Source organism: Mesoplodon bidens, assembly GCF_964165515.1.
Source record: "Mesoplodon bidens genome assembly, chromosome: 10".
Classification (NCBI taxonomy): domain Eukaryota; kingdom Metazoa; phylum Chordata; class Mammalia; order Artiodactyla; family Ziphiidae; genus Mesoplodon; species Mesoplodon bidens.
In genome coordinates this window covers 34,458,991-34,479,578 of record NC_138172.1, presented here as the reverse complement: position 1 = coordinate 34,479,578, position 20,588 = coordinate 34,458,991, and the positions used below count along the sequence as shown (strand labels likewise).

The following is a 20,588-nucleotide window of genomic DNA, read 5'->3' as shown; positions in this document are numbered from 1 at the left end:
TGCCTTTCCCATTGAGCCGACGAGCCAGAGAAAAAATATTTGTCAAACCTCGGTGAACAGCTGTAGCATTCAAACATGACCCCAGTGGCTCAGGCTTTTTGATTATTTAATCTGCTTGAAGTCCAGGGCACCAAAATAAAACTATCTACTTAATCCGGTCCTGGTTTCTGAATTCTGTTGACTTACTAACCACACTGTGTCAACCCTCATTGAGTTGGGGGACACTCGCTGTGGATCCTCGATCTGGGGGTCTAGCAACAGAGCCAGCAGAGTGTGTAATATGAGGACAAATTGGCCTGCTGGAGGCTGACACGGTTTCCACAATGCACTGTTTGGTCACCGAAGGCTTATTCAGCCAACATCCGCAGGGATTAGCTGTGTTGACAGGGTCTTGATGCCCTGAAATTCATAACCATGGTTTCCTTTCGTGGACATCACTGCCTCTTCTCCCTGGGGCCACAAATACTTCTCAGCTGCTTCTTTGCTTGCTCCCCCCCACCCCACCGCCCTCACCCCCTCATTGAATTGACCTTTCGGTTTGCATGCCTTTGGAAATACTTCTCAATCTTTCATCGTTTCCCTGTTGCTGAGGTTCTGGCTCTTTCCTCATTTTTCACATATAAAACAATAAAGCTGCCCCCCATGAGCATCAGGCGTCAATGAACTGTGACTGTTCTCTAATTGAAGCCATTGGAAACTTTCCCACCAGGGACTGGAACATTTCTTTGAATGTGCAAATGCCCCTCCATTTGCTGAGGTGGGATTTCAATGTCAAAGCTGCCCTTCAACATGCCAAAATGTTCCACATGCCTATGGTGAAAAAAACATGCTTTTCTTGAGGCAGTGTGAAGTGGGATCCCTGACCCCAGGCAGTGTAATAGAGCAGTTGAGTTTGGGGTTTGGAATCAGCTGGGTCTGGATTTGAATTCGGCTTCACCATTTACCAGTTGGATGTCTCTGGGCAAGTAACTTGCCCACTGAAAACCCCTTGTCCTCGTCTCTGACATGGGGATAACAGTTGTTTTTGCTTCATAAAATTGTTCCCAGGATTCCATGAAACAATACATGTCATGGCCCAGAGTGCCTTAATAAATGGTCACAATTACCCAGGAGAATGCTTTCCAAGGCTTCTGTGCTGCTAACATTCGACTGAACCTTGACTCAACAGGCAGGAGGGGGTCCTGACAAAAGACTAGGAGGCCTGGCCCCTCGTGCCACTCTGGCGGTACCTTTGGACATGAAGTTAAAAATTTGGATTGTGACTATCCTTAATGGCCTGCTCTTTGGGATCCCTTTCCTCCTTTGGACAAGCCCCATCCAGCCTCACAGAACCCAGGACACTCATCCTGCCTCCTTCCTGAAAAATCTTCTTCACTCAGCCTGTCGTCCTTTGTCCTTCTCTCCAACATTCTTTGAGCGTCTGATAATACAGTGGGGAAAAGTCAGGTGTAGACAACAAAGAGCCATTTAAATCTTAATAAGGGCTAAATGGTTCCTTTCTTCCTCCCTTCCTTCCCTCCCCTTTTCCTATCTGTCTACTTTCAGGAGCACAGGATTTAATAATAATTATTCATGTGTGATACATGACCATCAATGGCTTGAATGTAGCATTCAGTCATCAATGGGTCATAATATGACAAACATCTGTGAATCTAACACTCATTCTAAGAACTGGAAAGCTTCCAGTAACGTACCAACCTGCATGCCTCTGTGTTTCCCAGGGGCCAGCAAACTTTTTTATGTAAAGAGCCAGGTAGTAAATATTTTAGATGTTGAGGGCCATGCGATGTCTGTTGCAACTACTCAACTCTGATGTTATAGCACGCAGCCAACCACAGACAATCTGTAAACAAATTGTGTGCCTGAGCCCCAGTAAAACTTTATTTACAAAGACAAAACAGGTAGAGGACTAGATTGGCCCACAGGCCATAGTTTGCAAACCCTGCTCTATCCTGCTGTCTAGCCACTACTCTCACTGCTCCACCACGGCCAGCTGTCACCCACCCCAACTGCCACCGCCCCACTGGACATATCCACCACCCTAACTGCCACCGCCCCACTGGACATATCCACCACCCTAACTGCCACCGCCCCACTGGACATATCCACCACCCTGTCTCCTTCTTATCTGTAAAATGAGAGGGCTTGAGAGGATGATCTTTAGGCCCCTCTTATGTCTAAAACCTTGTCATTCTGGTCAGAATGCTTGAGTGGGCTTGAAAGGCTTTGTACCTATAGACTTTAGGGGAGCTTGGACAAAAAATTTGAGTGTCTCTTTGGGTTACAGCAGAGCTATTTAGCCGTGTCCTGCAGGGCCCAGCTAGGGTCCTGGACTCAGAGGCCTGAAAAAGGTGTATCTGTTGACAGCGTAGCTGGGCGTAGGAGGCCAGGGCATCTAAAGGAAAACTGCAGGCAGTCGAGGATACCTGTAGTTAAAGCCAGGCCGTGTGGCTGAAGGAGGAAGCGCACTTTTGTGGTGCTTATACTCTGAGGTTGTGTCGTCTTGGGCAAACCGTTCTCTTTCTCTGAGCCTCAGCTTCCTCATCTGTGGAATGCCTACCTCACAGGAGGCAGGGAGGATCAAGGGATACATGTTAAGTGCACGGTACAGGTCTGGTAGAGCAGATAATCAGAAGTGGCATCTCCTGTAAGCAGTACGTCTTCTCAGCCCTCAAACTGTCTTGACTGACAGCTCCCAGATAATCTGTGAGCACCCTGGGAATACGCAGAAAGCCCCCACCACTGCTGGGCTCCTGGGAGCAGTGGCCTACTGCCCAAAGGGGCTCTTTGGTTCAGTTGACTCTAATGGTGATTCACAATGGGCAGTGCACACTTGGAGTGGAAGGCTCCTGGACCTAGAAAGACTTTAGATGCAAGGGCTGATTGATTTATTCCATCTGACCTCAGCCCAGAGAACAAAGGGAGGCTGTGTGATCTGCATATGCTAATTACCTGCAGCGCCTGCCTTCTGTCCCTCCCTCCCTCGGTGAGCCAGAGCCGAGAAGTGGCAAGACAACTGTGCATGCAAAAGAATCACCCAGGATTGACATCACACGTCAGGTGAGGTCAAGCGACTCCCGTGAGGGGCTCCTGTACCAAGATTTAGACAAGAGCCCAGTTCCCTACACAGACCTTGCTTCAGACACACCCTCAAAGGAATATGGTGGCTACCGTTACACTGCAATTTCAAGAATTCCCTAGTTTCTGTATATTTTTATATAAATATATTTCCTATGTGCTTTTGCCCATTTTAAGTCAGAATGTTTCCCTATATTCTTTTGCTAATTTTAAGTCAGAAAATTTCCTCACATAAATTGGTCTATTTCACCTCCCTCTAAAAAAAAAATCAACAATTATTAACATTTAAAATGGATGGTGTCTTAAAATCCAGCAAATATGTAATAGCTCTTTCTCCCAGGTGATATTATACAGCTATTTTAAAAGAATAAGTTAGAGCTAAATATATCCACCTGGGAGGATATTCATAATAAATTGTTAGGTTAAATAAAGCAATCTGAATAGGAATGCACATTGCATAGTCCCATTTATGTTGAAACAAACAAACAAAAAAACCAAAGGTGGAAGGATTAACTCTAAAAATGTGCATTGGTTTGTCTGAAGATGGAGTAAGTAGGGAAGGATAGACACTAAATTGATAATATTGCTTATCTAGAGGACAGCAGTAATTTAAGAAGAAAGAGAGGAAAATTAACTTTTTTCTGTTTATACCTCTGCATATTCAACTTGCTACAACAAACACATATTACATCTGTAATTTTAAATATACAAAGGAAATGAGCTGACTTTTGTTAAATAGCAAGAAGAGCTGCATTTTGTTTACTGGAATATTTGAGATGGCTTATCCTCTAGTGACTAACTGAGTTATATGTGTAAATAACATCCTTAGAGTTCAGCTCCTCTCACTCTAGGAAGATTAGCCCCAAAAGTGACATCTGTCTTTCTTTGCCAAATGATCTCCACATGTGACCTGACCTTATAACTCATAGGAGCACTTCTCCCAGTTTTAATGTCTGCTTTGGTGAAATCTTGGCAAAGTGCTCCCCCATCCCCATCAGTGGGCCCCATCCAAAGCAGGTGCTGTGGTGATCTGATGTGGGGTAGGCAGCCAGGCCGAGTGACAGCTGCAGCCCAGGATAGCCTGGAAGAGGCCCTTGGTACCACAGATACATGCAGAAATTTCATTTAATTATGAAGAGAGATTTGGCACTTGGAAAATATTTCCCTAGGGTTGTGGATGACCAAATGGCACCTAGGTATAAAATTTATACAGAGCTTTTTAAAAGACCTCAGTATTATTTTCTCCTTCCTTCCTTCCTTCCTTCCCTTCTTCGTTATTTCTTTTTCTTTTTTGTCTTATGAAACATATAGCAAGAGAACTAGAAATATATATTTTAAATGGCTATCATATCATTCGTTCAGTGCTTACAGTGGGCCAGATATTGCTAGGGATTTATATTAGGTAAATTATAAATCCTTAATGTAATGTAACTGCTGTAACAAATAAACTTCCAGATCTCAGTGGCTCCACACAACAACTTATTTATTGTTCTTATCACAGTCTAGCTCAGGTTGACAGGGGCCAGGCTCCGGTACAGTCATTCAGGGATTCAGGCTCCTTCCATCTTGCAACTGTGCCTTCCTCTTAGTTCTCAGAGTTCTCACCATTAGCTGACTGATGGTGGAAGAAGATGAGGACCCGGCATTGGCCAGGCCTGGAAATGGTACTTATCAGTGCACTTACATTCCACTGGCCAGAATAAAATCACATGATCATATCTAACAGCAAGGGAGGCTGGGAAATGTAGTCTAGCCGTGTGTTTTGGAAGAAGAGGAGTCACAGGTGTTGGAGAGCATTAGCAGTCTCTGCCTCCACATTTTATTTGCATTATATCACTTAAAGTTGACAATAACTCACTAGTCTATAAGCTAAAGATGGTTTCTTTGATTTCTTCCCATAGTTTCTACAATACCATGTAGTATGCACATTAAATTAATGTTGAATGAATGAATGACAAAACTAAAGCACAGAAAAGTTAAGCAACTTGCTCAAAGTCTCCAGTGTATTTATTGCAAACACATGGATTGTGAGCATCCATATTAGGTAAAATATTCAGGGAACCTATAGTTTTATGTATTTTATGGCTTAAGATCTTTTTTAAAAATACAGTCCATTCTTTTTTATGGTAAGCTACAAATTTTATTATCTGGAAGTTCTAACTAACTCAGAAGATAAAAACACGGTTCCTTTTGAGCCATTCGGTCGAAAATCAAGGCTGCCATATGATTTCTCTAGTAAGAAGGTAGGAAGGATATGTGTACCTCCTCATTCTTTCTTGCCTTTTGGATAAGGTAAAAATTCAGGTTCAAGGACTTCCTAGGGTCATTCAGTTTACTTCATATGACTATCCATAGAGTTTAAATTCCTTTTATCTGGCCTTGAGATGTTTGATAAAATGAGTGGAATAGTGGATATGAAATGTGTGCCTCCAAGCTCCCTAAAGCTAAGGAAGACAGTGGCCAGAATGCATGAGACTACTTCTTAGCATCCACTTGTCTAGTAAGCCCAGGTCTGAGCTAGGGGCCATGGGAACTAGGAAAGACATAGTGCGCTGGCTCTTGGCCTTCAAAGAACTTACCAGTTTGGAGGGTGCTGTTTAGCAATTCTTACTTATTTTATCAGTCAGTGCTGATCATCTCATCACCTTGCACCTGTTAACCCATGTGAAAACTGTACATGACTTGCTTGGACACCGACACTGTCCAACTCTCTGAGAACCAAGTCTCGGAAGTCCTTTGCTGGTAGTGGAGGCAGACCTAGATGCTTTTTCTTTTTTGGTCCATCCACTATGTCAAGGTTAGAGGAAGTAGACTTCCCATTCCAATGTCTTCCCAGCCTCAGCCTCCCAGCACTTGGTTTGCCTGCATACTGGATGTATGTGAAGATAAAGATGCATTTCAGATAAGTATGATTAAAGGTAATTAGTGAGCTCATACAGCTGGTGGAATAAACACAGGCAGATGCTGGTTGATATAAAGCTAATGAAAGAAACAAAAGGATCAAGAAATATGGCAGCTTAGGAAGCCTGGCCAAGGCCTCACACTGACACATTGTTTTACTTAGATCTTTTGATTGGCTACTTTTGTCCTTGCCCCAAGAATATAAATTGGAATCAAATTCATGTTCATGTTTGATTGTTTACTTATGTTACACATAAAATGAGTGTTTTGTGCAGCTCTTCTTGGTAATTTTTTATTTGCTTTTGTACTTTTATTATAACATGATAAAAGTCCAGTTTTTGAAATAGATGACAATGTGTTTTTCATATTTTCAAGTTATAGCAGTGTATGTATATTGTGATGAAATAATGAATCTGTGTTGTGCCATTTTCTCTTTAAAGTTTTCTCTACGTTGGCTCTTTGCTACATGTAGCTTGAAAATTTCTGGAAAACACAGTTGTCTCAGGCAGGATTTACATTGTAACTCACCAATTATAGATTCCAAACTTCAGGAATCCTTTTCATTATTTCAGGCTTCATCTGCCCCATTATTTCATTTTAGAACACTATCCCTGTTAAAAGCATGGAATCTGGAGTGAAACCATCTAGATTCAAATGCTGTCTCCAACATTAACTGGCTCCATGACCTTGAATGAGTTATTTAATTTCTCTGGTCTTCAAATTCATCGTCTGTACAAAGGAACCCAACTGGCAGATTTGCAAGGAGGGTTAAATAATATTTTAATGTAAAAATCTTAACAAAAAATGCCTTTGCACCTAACAATACATTCTCTATTAATGTGTCTGTATGACATGTATCAACTAGGCACTTAGGCTGTATCTACTTGCACTAATCTGTTTGGAACAAAAACAAGCAAATTAAATGCAAAGGAGCATTTTGCCTGTGTGACAGAGTTCACCATCTTTTAGGATTATAAAGCATGCATGTATGTGTATGTGTATTTGCCTGGAATCATTTGCAGTCTGAGTGAATTTGTGCTCTACATATCTCTGCTTGTCATCAAAATAGTTCCACAAACAAAAGAAAGTTAGTTGTTGGTGTTGTGCGACTGCAACCTTCGTGTGGGACTTTTGTTAACAAGACAAAGGACCTGCATTGACTTTGATGCAGCTTTCATCCAGGTTTATAACAGTCAGCTTCCCATTCCAGTGCAACAGTAATGGTCTCATCCTTTCATTTCATCCAGGAAGCCCATATTGGGTCACCTACTATGTGCACATGCTGTTATTTTTTTTAAGGTTTACCTACCAATCTTTCCTCTAGTTAGTCTGTCCTTGGTAGGAGGCCCTTTTCCCCATCCTTGTGTAATTAGAGAAAACATGTAGTCATCTCCCCAGGGCTGTTTAGCTTTCATGATGAAGCATGACTATCAGAGTTTCGAGGTTGATAGGAGTGGAAACATTTGTGTTCAACAAGCAGGCTCCTCCATGTGTTGTCAACATTTCATTTGTGATTCTAATTAGGGCCGAGGAGAAAATAAACTCAGTGTACTGCTCTCCACTGCTATAGCTGATGTTTATAAGTTTCTATCCATGGCCCTGAGTTGCTCCTACCATGAAGGCATTTGGAAATACAGCTGCGTGCTGCTGCTGTGTGTGATGAAGAGCTAAGATGGGTAAATCTACTGGGACATTACTAAGAATGAGCAATGTAGGTGTTTACTTCTTAGAGATTGGAGTTTCTTTATTTTTTGACACTTTAACTGTTCCTGAAAGTGAAAACACCCTTATATAAAAATAGGGTATGTTAGAGGGACTCTCATTGTGACCCCTATGTCATCTCATCTTCTCTGAAAGTCTGCTATAAATTTCATTGTGTATTATTTCTTTATTAAGGAGGCATCTATTGAGTGTTCCTGACCGGTTAATCTCTGTGTTTGAGGATATTATGGGCATGAAAATAAGACAGCAAAATAGATGGACCTACAGTCCAAATGGCCCCTACAGTCTCACAAGGAGACATACATATTTTCAAATATATGAAAAACTACAGCCATGAAAAGTGCTAGGAAGAGGAGGTACATGGTGTTGTAAGAGAATATAGTCAGGGAATCTGACTTGGGAGGTTTGGGCAGCCATCCCTATGGATGTTTTAACCAGCTGAAATCTGAAGGATGGGCTAGACTTCAATGCAGAAAAGAGAAGCGATGATGAGGTAAAGTCATTCCAGGTGAAGACATGGCATGTGTAAGGTTGACAGGCCAGAGAGATGGCACAGAGCCCTAGAGCTACTGGGAGGCCAGTGTGACTACAGCACAGAGGGTGAGGGGAGAGCTCAGGCAGGCAGATCCTGGAGAAGAGGTGAAGAAGCTTGTTGTGGAGCCCCATGCCCCCATCTTCCACTATAACTGTGTTATTGATTTTGAAACGCTCTCTCTCCCTCTCCCCAACACACACACACACGCACACACGCACACACACACACACACACACCCTGCACGAATGCCGCTTTCTGGTGTGGGGGTCGGGGTTAGAGTCCCACCACACACACACACACACACACACGCACGCACGCACACACACACCCTGCACGAATGCCGCTTTCTGGTGTGGGGGTCGGGGTTAGAGTCCCACCCCCCCCCCCACACACACTCTCTCTCTCTCTCTCTCTCTCTCTCTCTCTCTCTCTCTGCACGAATGCCGCTTTCCGGTGTGGGGGTCGCGGTTAGAGTCCTGCACCGAGTCCTGTACCGTATGTTGGGGGGTGCTGTCACGTCACAGGCAGTGGCCTTTGTCCACTCCACCATCTCACCATAACTAAAGAGATGCATCTTGCTGTCCTTCATATTGCTTCTTGGGAGAGGTAGAGAGGATTGCAACTTTGCAAGCATTATGAAATCTCAGTACACATATGTCAAACCCTGAGCTTTTCCTTGTAGATTGTGGCTGTGGGCGAATCCATTCCACGCATGCCTGAGGGGCTGCAGAATGGAGCTGTCAGCCTCCCCACACAGGGAGTTAAGGAGGAGTCGGCCCTCCTGGGGCACTGAGGCTACTTTGATGGAACAGAACTTTCCCTCCTGAGTAATCCTGTGCATGTAAATGTGGATGTGATATCTAGCAGTCCAGGGGTGGCAAATAAGTGCTTGAGGTAACATTTGTGGGCCCAGGTGGTCCCACCCAGCAACCCCATGGAGCCCAGCATGGCCTTAGAATCCTTTCCAGCCCAGTAGTCGAGACAGACAACTGGTGGCATCCTGCTAACATAATCCTAGTTGCTGTTCCTGAAGCAGATCCTTGCCATTCTCAGAAGTGACTGATAAGTCTGGAATACAAAGCCAAGGGCCAGTTTGCTGAGGGGAGAATTTGAATCACGCCCTAGGAAGCTACTGACTGAACCCACCTACCCCTCCAGCTTCTACATCTTGATGTAAACTTGGTATTTTCTCCTTGTCCTTGTGAACATGGTAATTTTTCTACAGTGATAAAAATAAGCTCTTTATTTTTTTTTTTTTTATTTATTTTTTTTTTTATTTTTGTGTGTGTGTGTGTTTTTTTTTGCGGTATGTGGGCCTCTCATTGTTGTGGCCTCTCCCATTGCGGAGCACAGGCTCCGGATGCGCAGGCTTAGCAGCCATGGCTCACGGGCCCAGCCACTCCGCGGCATGTGGGATCTTCCCAGACCGGGGCACGAACCCGTGTCCCCTGCATCGGCAGGCGGAGCTCTTTATTTTTTAAAATGGACTTGAAAAATGACAGACAAATTATTAGGACACACTCAAACAGAAGTTAGGTTTGTAGTCTGTGCATTTGCACAGGAAACCCCTGACATGCACTAGAAATATGATTAAGTCAGGGGATGGCACGGGCATTTTGTGTTTCTCAATTTGGGCATGTGGGTGATCCCCAGGTAGAGCTCCTTTTGATTGCCAGGTGTCTGCTGGGAGTGGCAGGTCAGCAGTGAGCTCATGTGGGTTATCTTGCTGAAACTTCCCCAGCAGAGCAGGTCCACTGGCTTAAGAAAATGAAGTACCTGGTCCAGAAGAAGTCCATCTGAAAGGGTAACAAAGGTTGGACCACACACTGGGACCAAGAGGAAACTGAATCTAATTTCCCGTTTTTTTTTCTCTACTCTTCCATCACATTAGAGGTGGCAGAGTGCTATTATTAGCAGCTTATTCTTTGTTTAGTTCCTCCTCTGTCTTGAAGTTCAATTGCTCTGGCTGACACAGTAAGTCCCTAAATTCTCAGGGCTGAATTGAAACATCTAAAACTCATAGAAGACTCAGAAAGTCTCTGGCACATGGTGCTTTACCTGGAGACCATCATGAGTTCCTCCTCCATTCCAAGAGTGGAACTATTATTTTCTACATCTTACTGAAGGAAAACCTGAATCTTAGTGAGGGTGTCACTTGCCAGAGATCAGTTTGTGAGTAGTAGAGTGGGGACTTGAGCCTGCATTGCCTGATTTCAAAGCCTTTTAACTCCTGTGTTCTTTTATTGCATCTTATTCTTCCCAGCCCCTTGCCCTTCGTCAGCAAAGGAAGGGCCCTAAAAGAGACTTAGCTCAGACACAACGAACTTGGTAGAATAATCCGCTCACCCTTACCCAGCAAGACCTCTGCCTTTGTAGATCTCCATTGCCCATTGCTTCTCGTGGCCAAGGGCCACCAAGAGAAGAGGACAGCTTGCTGCCTGTCTGTTCTGGGAAAGCATCCTGGGGCCAGAGGTGAAGAAAGCAGGGCACTTTGTGCATGGAGCTAGCATTAATCTGGTCCATCCCCAGAATGGCACTATCAGTCAGATCTCGGACGTATTTGTCATGGCTGCTCCCCTGTTCAGAAGCTGCCCCCACAGGCCCACCCTCTCTTCATCGCTGGGCAGCTAGGGGAGAACTCCCTTTGATCTCTAGACTGGTAGCAGGAAAAGCATGACATTTCGTGGGCTTCCTCCTGCCCCTCTGCCAGGCTGTTGTTTGGACAGCCACATGAACAGAGCCCCTTGGTCACACTGGCTTTAAAACATCCAGACTCAAGACAGAGGAGCATGGCATGGGAGAAAGTAGAAGTGTCATGGCCACTGCCTTCTCACTGAGGGATTCTCGGTCATAATGCAGAGGAGAGGATACTGGGACTCAGATCTGAGCAGATAAGCAGCTCTAAAAAAGGAAGAAGATGGAGAGGATGGAGGTGACCTGACCGCCATCCCACTGGACAGCTGGCCTTCCAGGGTCAAGAAAGAACCACACACTTGCCACGTTGGTTTATAGCCTTGATCTGCAACTCCACGCCCTGAATAAAAGGTGTCGGCCTGGAAACAGATCAGCTAACTTTTGAGATATGTCCATAGTTTAAAAAGTAGGACAGGTAGCTCTTGGGAGACTTTGACTCTTTTCTACTTATCCTCCTTCACAAAGGAAAGTTTTCGAGTCAAGTAATTCTGAATAGGGAACATTTGTCTTTTAAAAATATATTCGACTTCCCTGTAGTATAGTGTACTTTGATGTATTAAAATACAGCTCGCCCCACTCAGATTACTGCTTCGGTGCCTATTGCTATAAAATTAAACTATTCCTCGCTGATATTTTATTAAGCTCCACCAACATTTCACATGCAGATATCTCACAGAGCTTCGGGCCATATGTTTTATATGCTGTCAGGGTGAACTCTGACTTTAGTCCTTAAAGCCCCCTTCCCCTGTATCTTTATATAGTGCAGCATTTTCAAAAGCTTTGCTACAGGCTACACCCAAATTGTGTACTGGTGGAAGTAAACGTCTCTTGTTGTGTAGGTGTGAATACCTAAAAAGGCAAAAAAAAAAAAAAAAAAAAGTTGTTTTATGAAAAGTTCTTGTTTCCTGGACATCACCTTTACATTTATTCTGTATTTGATATTATTATTTTTTCACCATTTTGGGGGGGGAGATGGAATTTTTTTGAAACCACATGCAAAAAAGGGTATGCATTTATGCACAATGAGATCAGCTCTCTAGCAGGGAGCTAAAGGTATCTGTATGTTTGCATTTTGAAAAATCGATGGGTATAGCCATAAATGCCGATCCTTTTAACAAGACTAACTTTGTCATTTAATAAGGGAGATTATTTCATAGATTTAAAACCAGTTAACACATTTAAAACTTGATAAGACAAGGCAATCCTGGTATGTTTCCTGTTCTCCAGTGATTAAAGCAAATCGAACGCTGAGACTAGGGGAGGTTTTCTCATGGTAAGAGTAATGCCATGAATGTTTCTCCTGGTAATGCAATTAGGAAATATTGGCCCCAGTTAATGTAACTTAAACAAAACATGTTGTCCTCGTCAAACTTGTTCAAGTTGTTAAACAGGCAAAGCCTTGTCCAAAAAGTTAAAAAACAGGGGCATATAGTGTTTCCATGGAAACTCTGTTAAAATACTGATTTGTGGATATGATCATAATCAGCCCCATAATCTAATATGACTGAATTAAATGAAAAAGAATCTCAGTTATGAAGTAAGCCCCCTGTGCAAGAGTGTTCTTACACATGCAGAAAACATATGGATCCTGAAGGACGTTATTTTCAAACTACTTATTGGCGCAGGGATGGACCGTTAAGACTTTGGTTTTGTCTGTCGCGTTTCTCCCCCTTCATTCATTGTTCCTCTTTTTTTAATGCTGGAATTATGCGGGGGAGCAGTAAATAAAGTCTTGATGACATTTGGATTTTTTAATATGTATCATTGCTCCCCACACAACACTCCATATTGTTTTCATTGTCTTTTTTGATAAAAGAAGATAACCCATAATATTTAACCACTTGTGGGACGTTACAAGATTAGGTTTTATTAAGGTAATAATTTCTTCCCACTAATGGGATCTTGGTGGAAGATCTATTCTAACTGAATTTTAACGATTCAGCCTCAAATGAATGGCTTTGACCTCTAGGGGAAAGGGCCCATGCCGAGGATTGGGGTGCGTGTCCCTGGGACTCTGGGCAGAGACTTCAAGGACATGCGCTGGCCTCCCCGCCACACAGTTCCACGGCTCAGTTTGCACCTGTCTAGGCTGTAGTAAAAATGGAAACTGCTCACCATGGGATAAACTTCAGTCTGGTACCATAGCAAAGACAGCTGTCTTTCAGCAAACTTACTTGATTTATTTGGCAGTTGTTCCACCCAGAGACAGTCACGGGTGGTATTGGTGGGATCAGTTTCCTTTTTGAAAAACTATGTCCTTGGTCATGTACAAACTTCAAATGGGGTTTACGATGTGACTATTAGCAAGAGCCCGGCAATCATTTGCACCTTAGCTTCGCATCCTAGAGCATCTGTAGAAAGGCTCTCTGATAGGGCAGTGACATGCGAATGCATCCCCAAACAGGTGTGTCCATACATCTCACACCAGGGTAGTCCCTGGATGTGTGGGGCAGGGGTTCTGGCATGTCTGAGATTTACTTTTTGGACAGAGATGTGCCAAGCAGAGTCAGACAAAGCTCAGAGGTTCAGACCCTGACCCAAGGAGCAGAGACTGACTTCTCCCTATGTTCTCCCATCCACCTCCCAGAGCGGTTTTGCCTTCCAGATGTGCACACCTCTTCTTATTTGGGCACAGAGAGGAATAAACAATGAGAAAAGTAGGTCAGGCCTGAGAATTGTGCCAGGAGCTTGAATCTGCTGATTATTTACTCCCCTTAACATTTCACTTTTATTTATAATTAACTTGGGTTTATAGCAAAGTAATGTATGAACACAGTTTTTAAAAATTAAATAGTACTAAAAAGAAGCTTACAAAGAGAAAAAGCAGGCCCTTGACCCACCACTCCCCCTCCACTCCCAACCCCAAGTCCCACTTCCTAGAGGCAACAGCTTCCACCTCTTAGCAGCTCTATTTCTCACTAGCAAATTGAAATTACTGGGTTTTATTTAATATCAGAGATTACTCATTTACTTCCTTTAATACCCGGTACTTTGGATTTCTTACACCAGCTCTTCTTACCTTCTCACTATTCCACCAACACAGCTGCATACCTATCTCATAGTTTCTGATTAATTAGATAGTGATTATATTATTAGGCCCATGTATGTATATTCCCTACTGTGTTAAATTATATGCTATTGTGTGTTTTCTTTTTTTGATATTTTTCCCTGGACTGAAAAATCTGTGTGCCTTTTTATTTGCTTAGTTTTCCTCAACCCATCCCAATTTTTCCCCCACGTGTTTCATCAGATATCTCAAATGCCTATTATGACTATTTCCTAGATATCCAGTTTTCTGTTATTTCATCATTCTTTGGAGAGACCTTGCTCCCTGCACCTGCTGCCATCCTGTTCCAGTCTGGATAGTTGCTCCCCAGTCCTGCTGGGCAGCTAGGTTCCTAAGTTTTCCCTTCACCATTTTCCTCTGCCGTAACCCTCTTTATCCTAGAGCCATGTCTTCCTTTTTTTCTGACTTAATTACTCATTTTGCTCACATTCTCCAGTAGTTTTCTTAGAAAGGAAGAGAAAATGTTTTCAGCCCTTATCGCGTTAAAAACACCCTAATTCTGCTCCTGTACATAATTATCATGTGGCTGGGTATAAGATTCTGCACTGGAGATCATGTTCCCTCAGAATTGTGAAGGCATTGCTCCATTTTCTTTTGACTTCCAGTGTTATTGTTAAGAAGTCTGATGCCATTCTCATTCCTTTGATATGACCAAGTTTGCCCAACCTCCATCCCAGAAGCTTTCAGAATGTACTCTGGGTCTCTAGTGTCCTGAAATACCGTGATGCTGTGGGTCCCCCTCACTCATTGTGCTGGGCATTTCGCAAGCTCTTATGATTTAGAAATGAATATTCTTCAGTTCTAGGAAGTCCTCTTATGTTATTTTTCCAAGTCTGTTTGTTTTATTTATTTTTCTGAGAGATTTTCCAACTTTTTTTTTGCTCTTAAACCTGTTTATTTTGACACCTTTCTTTTAAATTTCCAAGAGTTCTTTTTTACAGCAGCCTTTTCTTGTTCCAAGGACACAATATCGTCTTTGATCTCTCGGAATATATTGTCTAAAGTTGTTGGGTTGTTTTCCTGCTGTTTGTGCTATTAACTTGAACTCATTTTTTTTCTGCTAGTTTCTGTCTTTCTTTTTCGTGTTAAAGGCTCCCCACAAACATGTGTGGCCTAAGTTCTTATTTAGCAGTGAGGCACCAAAATGCTGATTGAAAATTTCCCCACCAATGGGCTTTACTGTTGGGTGAATCGATGGGAACCCAGCCAATTTGGGGAATGGGAATATGCTAGCAACTCTAAGACTCACTATTGAATGAAAAGAGGTACAGAAGGGGAAGGAAGTAGAAGCAGTGTGAGGGACAGAAGCAGTGTGAGGGACAGAAGCAATGTGAAGAACCATGAACAGCAGGAAAGAAGATGAATATAACCATTCCAGTGGATAAGAAAAATTAAAAGTGTAATTTAACAAAGAAGAAAAGCAGGTTTACATGCACTAATGCCTTGCTCCAGAATACCAAAAAATAATGACAGCAGCTATGTGACTTCAGGGAAACTGGCTCCAAACCTAGGAGAAACAAAGGTTTTGCCCAACATTGGAAAAACACCTTGCTTTGCTCTCTTCTCCAATGAATGCAGAGAATCCAATCCTTTCTTAAACAGTTGAAACAAAGGAACAGATAAAAGGTAAGAAAGGCAGCTTTGGAAGCAGATGCGGTTTATTAAAAAGAATCCCTGAGACTGTTTAGTCCCCAACTGAGATTGCTCTGAAGGAACAGAGCTCTAGGGTGAATGATCTTCAGCTGTAATTGTAATACTCTGTGGATAAAGATAGTTAAGCATTGTGAAACATTAATCTGCCTGTGAGAGTAGTGCATTGAAGATGATTAGAGTTATCTGGAGAGCCTTAGGCAGGGAATCGGCAGCTCTTTGCTCTTGCCTGCTCTCAGCGGTGACAATTCAAGGAGGATTTCAGTGTTTTGTTATAGGATCAATTGGTGAGAGGGGGAGGCGGGATAGTGAGATAGTTCCAAGGGGACTTTGTGGATCTGAGAACCTGTTGCTGGGGAGGGGACAGTAAATTGCTGGGAGAAGGGTCGCCTTTAATCCTTTCTGGAGCCCCATAAGGAAAGTGATCTTCCATTCTAGGGGTTATTATCAGACCAAAGCTAACAATTCTTGCATTCTCACTATGCACCAGACGCTGTGCTCTATCTGACTTTATCATCCCAGCTTTTACAACCAAGCAGAGGGAGGTTAAACGCCGCTGGATTCTACCCCTGAGCCCACCTCAGGGTTAGTCTGTGCTGCCTCTTGACTCTTTCAGTGGACTAAAGGAACAGGAAGAGGGTAGAGTAATCTTTCAAGCAGTACTAAGGCAAACCTAAGAGACACAAAACAAGAAGCACAAAATGCTGTAGCTGGGGCTTGCTGGACAGGGAGAAAGGAAAGGAGTTGCAGAGTCAGGCTGGGCTACCCATGAAGGGTAGGGCTTTGCAGGAGTCACTGGGGCATTTTTGCCCGAAAACCTGCAGGAGAATATTGTGTCTGTGGTATAGCAGCATGGATCCACAGCATCCTGACTGCTAGATATCCCCCCAGATTGCCTGGTGCCCTGGGGAAGGACCCTACTCACAGTGTGGAGATGATAGAGACCTAACAGTATGTAAAGGGAGTCCTCATGAAAATAGGAGGTCCTCAATCTATCAGCCAGGACTTGGTCCTAGGAACAGAAGCTACTCTAAGTATTCCAAGTATAAAGGACTTGAATACAGGGAATAAGAAGCTTTTACGATCACTGAAGGGTGGAAGGAAGTGGGTCAAGAGGCATCCATGCAGATGGCTCTTAAGAATTCACATGGGAGCTACTTCAAACTTCACATCTGCCAGCACATCTGCCTGCAACTGCCTCCAAAGCCACATGGCATCTGTCTCTTTGCTGCCTCTAAAACTAGTTGACAACTCTCTAGTTGACAAACCCTAAGCCAGAGCCACAAACGGAGGAGATTCTGGGAAATGCAGTCCTAGTTTTTCTTCTTCAGTGCAGGACAGGCCTCCTAAGGAGAAGGTGGTGGTGTCAACTTGAATATCACCCACCAATACCCTGGAACTTCCTATGACCTCAAGTTACAATGGCATTCTATTTGTACCACTATCCCACCCCCTACCCCCCCACCAACATGCCCACTGTTTTTTGGTTGTCTTGATGATGGGGTAAGATAAGAAACTTTTAACCTAGGAAAGTTTAGGTATGTGTGAGCCTAGGGTCCATTCCAGGTGACCTCCTGAGATCCCAACAAGCTAAGTGGTTCTCTCACTGTATAACTCATACCCTGGCTCAGTAAAAACTGTAAGATTCTTGATAATTGCTCATGACAAGAAATGAGAATACTCCTGAAAGGTCAGCAACCAGGCCCTTCATGTAGATGCACGTGTTTGCCTTCTTCATTATCCAGTGTGGTTACTGAGAGCGGTTAAAGGGCTTTGAGTGTTCACCTGGTCTAGGAAAAGGCACCATGTTTCCTGTAAAGGTTCTACTATGAGCCCCAGCATGGTCATGCTGACCTGGCACCACTCAAGGATGGTCATGGTTGCGTGGGGAGCTGCATTGGGTAGATGGTGAGGCTCCCTAGGAAGGAGTACCAGGATTCATTAGTTATTCTTGACATGAAGTCAGGAAGGGCAGCATGAGTGCCACAGATTTGCCTTCCATGTCAGTGATTGTATTTGTCTGCAAGGAGGTGCTTATGTGATGAATCTCTGTACATGAAGATAAGTTGCCCACCTCCCATCAGAAGGAAACACCGACCTAGACTACAGCTGTATTTGTCAGGCTGCCATCCATTGCAAGCAACAAAAATCAAACTCGACGTCGCTTTAAGCAAAGTCAGTAAATTAAAGGAAGTTAATTATTTGATTGGTTGGGGTGAGTGGAAGTTCATTGTTTCTTAACTAAAAAGTCCAAAGCTATATCTGGCTTCAGATACAGTTGGATCCAGGGCTCAGCTGAAGTCACCAGGGTTCTTAGTTTCTTGTTCCACTTGTCTTTGTGTCAGCCCAGTTCTCAAGCAGACCCTGTTCATGCTGTGCCTCCAGCACTCATCTGATCAGCTTGGCAGACTCGGTGGAGAAAAGCCTCCTCTTTCCTGAAAGTTCCAGTTCAAAGTTCTGGAGCTGGCTCTCACTGGCAAAGCGTGGGTAGATGGCCATCACTATGACGGAGGAGGGGAGGATGCATTCCTGTGCCTGTGGGGTGGGGGGCAAACCCTATGCAAACCATATGGACTGAAATTGGAGGCAGGACATATCCCTAAAGGAAATAGTGTGGGTGTGGGTAAGGGGAGTGGGGCTTTTCAACCCCTCCCCCCAAAAAGGGACATACATGCCCAGCTGGCAGAAGCAACAGCTGTATGTTATTCCAGCCCAGCTGGAGTTAGAATCAGTCTGGGCCATCTCTGAATCATCTCAGTCAATTTCCTAGCTTCTTTGGACTTCTAGTTACTCATTTGTGTAATAAGTAGGTTGGGTTCAATGGTCCACTCCACCATTCCAGCTCTAAACTTGTGCTAATCTGTCCATCTGTGCCACAACCAAGGGGACTGTGCTGGGATCAGGGTCCATTAGCAACATTCTCAGCAAGTGGATGGGTTACTTATTTCAGGCCTCCTTGTGCTGTAAAGCAGCAGAAAGCAGCCTGAAAAATCTCCCAATGTTTTTGGTCAGGGTGTGAGAAAAGTTCACAGTGAGTTTTGAAGGGACACACTCCACAGAAGCAACCATGGTCTCTGCCACAGACAGATCCATCCTATTAGATCCTAGATAGAAGACTTCTTTTGCCTGCAGTTCTCTTGGAAAAAGGGCCCCCGCCAAACTCATCTGGTGTACTGTGCTCTGGGTAGAAGTAATTGCTTTTATGGGGCATTATTCATGTCTAGTCTACCTGAGGGCCACCTCAAATAACGTTTCTCTAGCTATTAAAGGCTTTATCACGCATGAAGCCTCTCTAGTATTTTCCTTTAGGGGAAAAGAAAAAGATTCCTCTTGAAGTTTACCACCTCCAGCGGCAATTTGCTGCCCATTTCAGGGCCATGTTAAGTGGTTGGCACCTGAAAAAAGGGCAGTCTTTTTCTTTTAAGTGCAGCCGGAAAATGGGAGTCGTAAGTGAAAGTAGGGAACCGGGAGAAGTATTTCCATGCGGCTGAGGTAGCTTTCTTGTTTTGTTGTGAGCTGGCAAACTTCAACATGCTCAAGCAGTGTTTTGTCAAATTTCTTAAATGCTGAATGTGGCACTGTCCCAAATGAATGTAGATGTTATTTTAGTGCTAGGAGAGATTTATTTTAATGTACAGTTGCAGCCACTACAAAGGCCCCTTTTAATCTACTGGGAGCTCTGTTCCTTGCTCTTTTACTCTCTGCAACCCTCCTCCTCATTCTAGGGAAAACTGGTATATGCTGTGAAATTGCAGAGTATTCCCTCCTTCCCTCTTCATCTCCCAAGGCAGTGACATAAGTGCTGACAATAATTATAATTAAAATGCTTTGTGAAAGAAAAAGCAATTTGCAAGGCTTCGTTCCCTTGCACAGCCTGCCTGGAATTCAGAGACACCACTGCTTGATAAAAGAAAACGTACCAGCAACAGAGCCCACTTGCCCAGCTCCAGACTCAAGCAGAGCAGCCCCAAGAGAAGCATTTCTTTATCTAGGAAATGCTTCCTAGATAGAAAGGAAGCACAGAAGGAGCTGTTCCTTTACTGCTCACCTCCAAGATGGGAAATCCATCCATTGAGCTGAGCCTCAGGTACCAATATCTTGCACCTTGGTGGAGGCCAAAATAAACGGGAAGGGAAGCACAGCGGAAGCCATGGCGACATGTGAGGTTTGGCCCAGCCAAATCTATGCTTTCAAGGCAAGACGAGAGAGGGGAGCCACAGACAAAAGCAAGGAGTTTGCAGGGGTGGGGTGGGGGGCGTATGTGCTTCGGGGGTGCTCACCAGACTCACTAGCAAAGGAGAAACTGAAGCCAGGACAGTTTTCAGTCCTCTCTTACCCAAGGGTCCGTCTTCGTAATAATTTGGAATATTCCCTTTACTATCCCAAAATGAGATGCATAGAAATTATAACCTGTTGCCCTACATGCTGCCAAAAAAAAAAAAAAAATCTATAGAATGCTCCCATTATAATATCAAGAAATAAAAGGAGAGTAGTTTATAAGAGGATAATGTATATTTTAGTGTGTAAATGTTTGGGCAGAACTATAAGAAGAGACCGAACGAAGAGACCAGAAGCTTGCATGGAATCTCTGTAAATGCAATAGCTGCTGTATGGGCCTCTCAGCCACAAACCATGCCTCCTTGGTGATGGGATTCTCTGAAATAGTCAAGTTTCAGGCAAAACAGAGTGTATTTGTCTCTCTTTCACAGGACTGAGGTTACATTTTTAGAAATTTTCATGTGCAAGACATACTTTGTATTTAGATGTAGAACAGAATTCAGTTCAAGGCCCAGCTATGGATCATGCTTTCCAAGCACATCAATACCAGGCAGAGCACTTGAAGCCCTGAGGGGCATGGAACCATTCTTTGTTGGGGTCTGTCTTGTGAATTGTAGACCTTCCAGTTACTGTGACAATCAAACTACAAACTTCCAAAACAGT

The 20,588-nt window shown here is 43.6% G+C and overlaps 1 protein-coding gene across 1 annotated transcript in view; it reads left to right on the top strand.

The window, feature by feature from the left end:
• Positions 1–20,588, top strand: part of CACNA2D3 (calcium voltage-gated channel auxiliary subunit alpha2delta 3) — a gene marked incomplete at both ends in the record, with an annotated part of 788,351 nt that overhangs the window by 668,573 nt on the left and 99,190 nt on the right. The window lies entirely within an intron of this gene.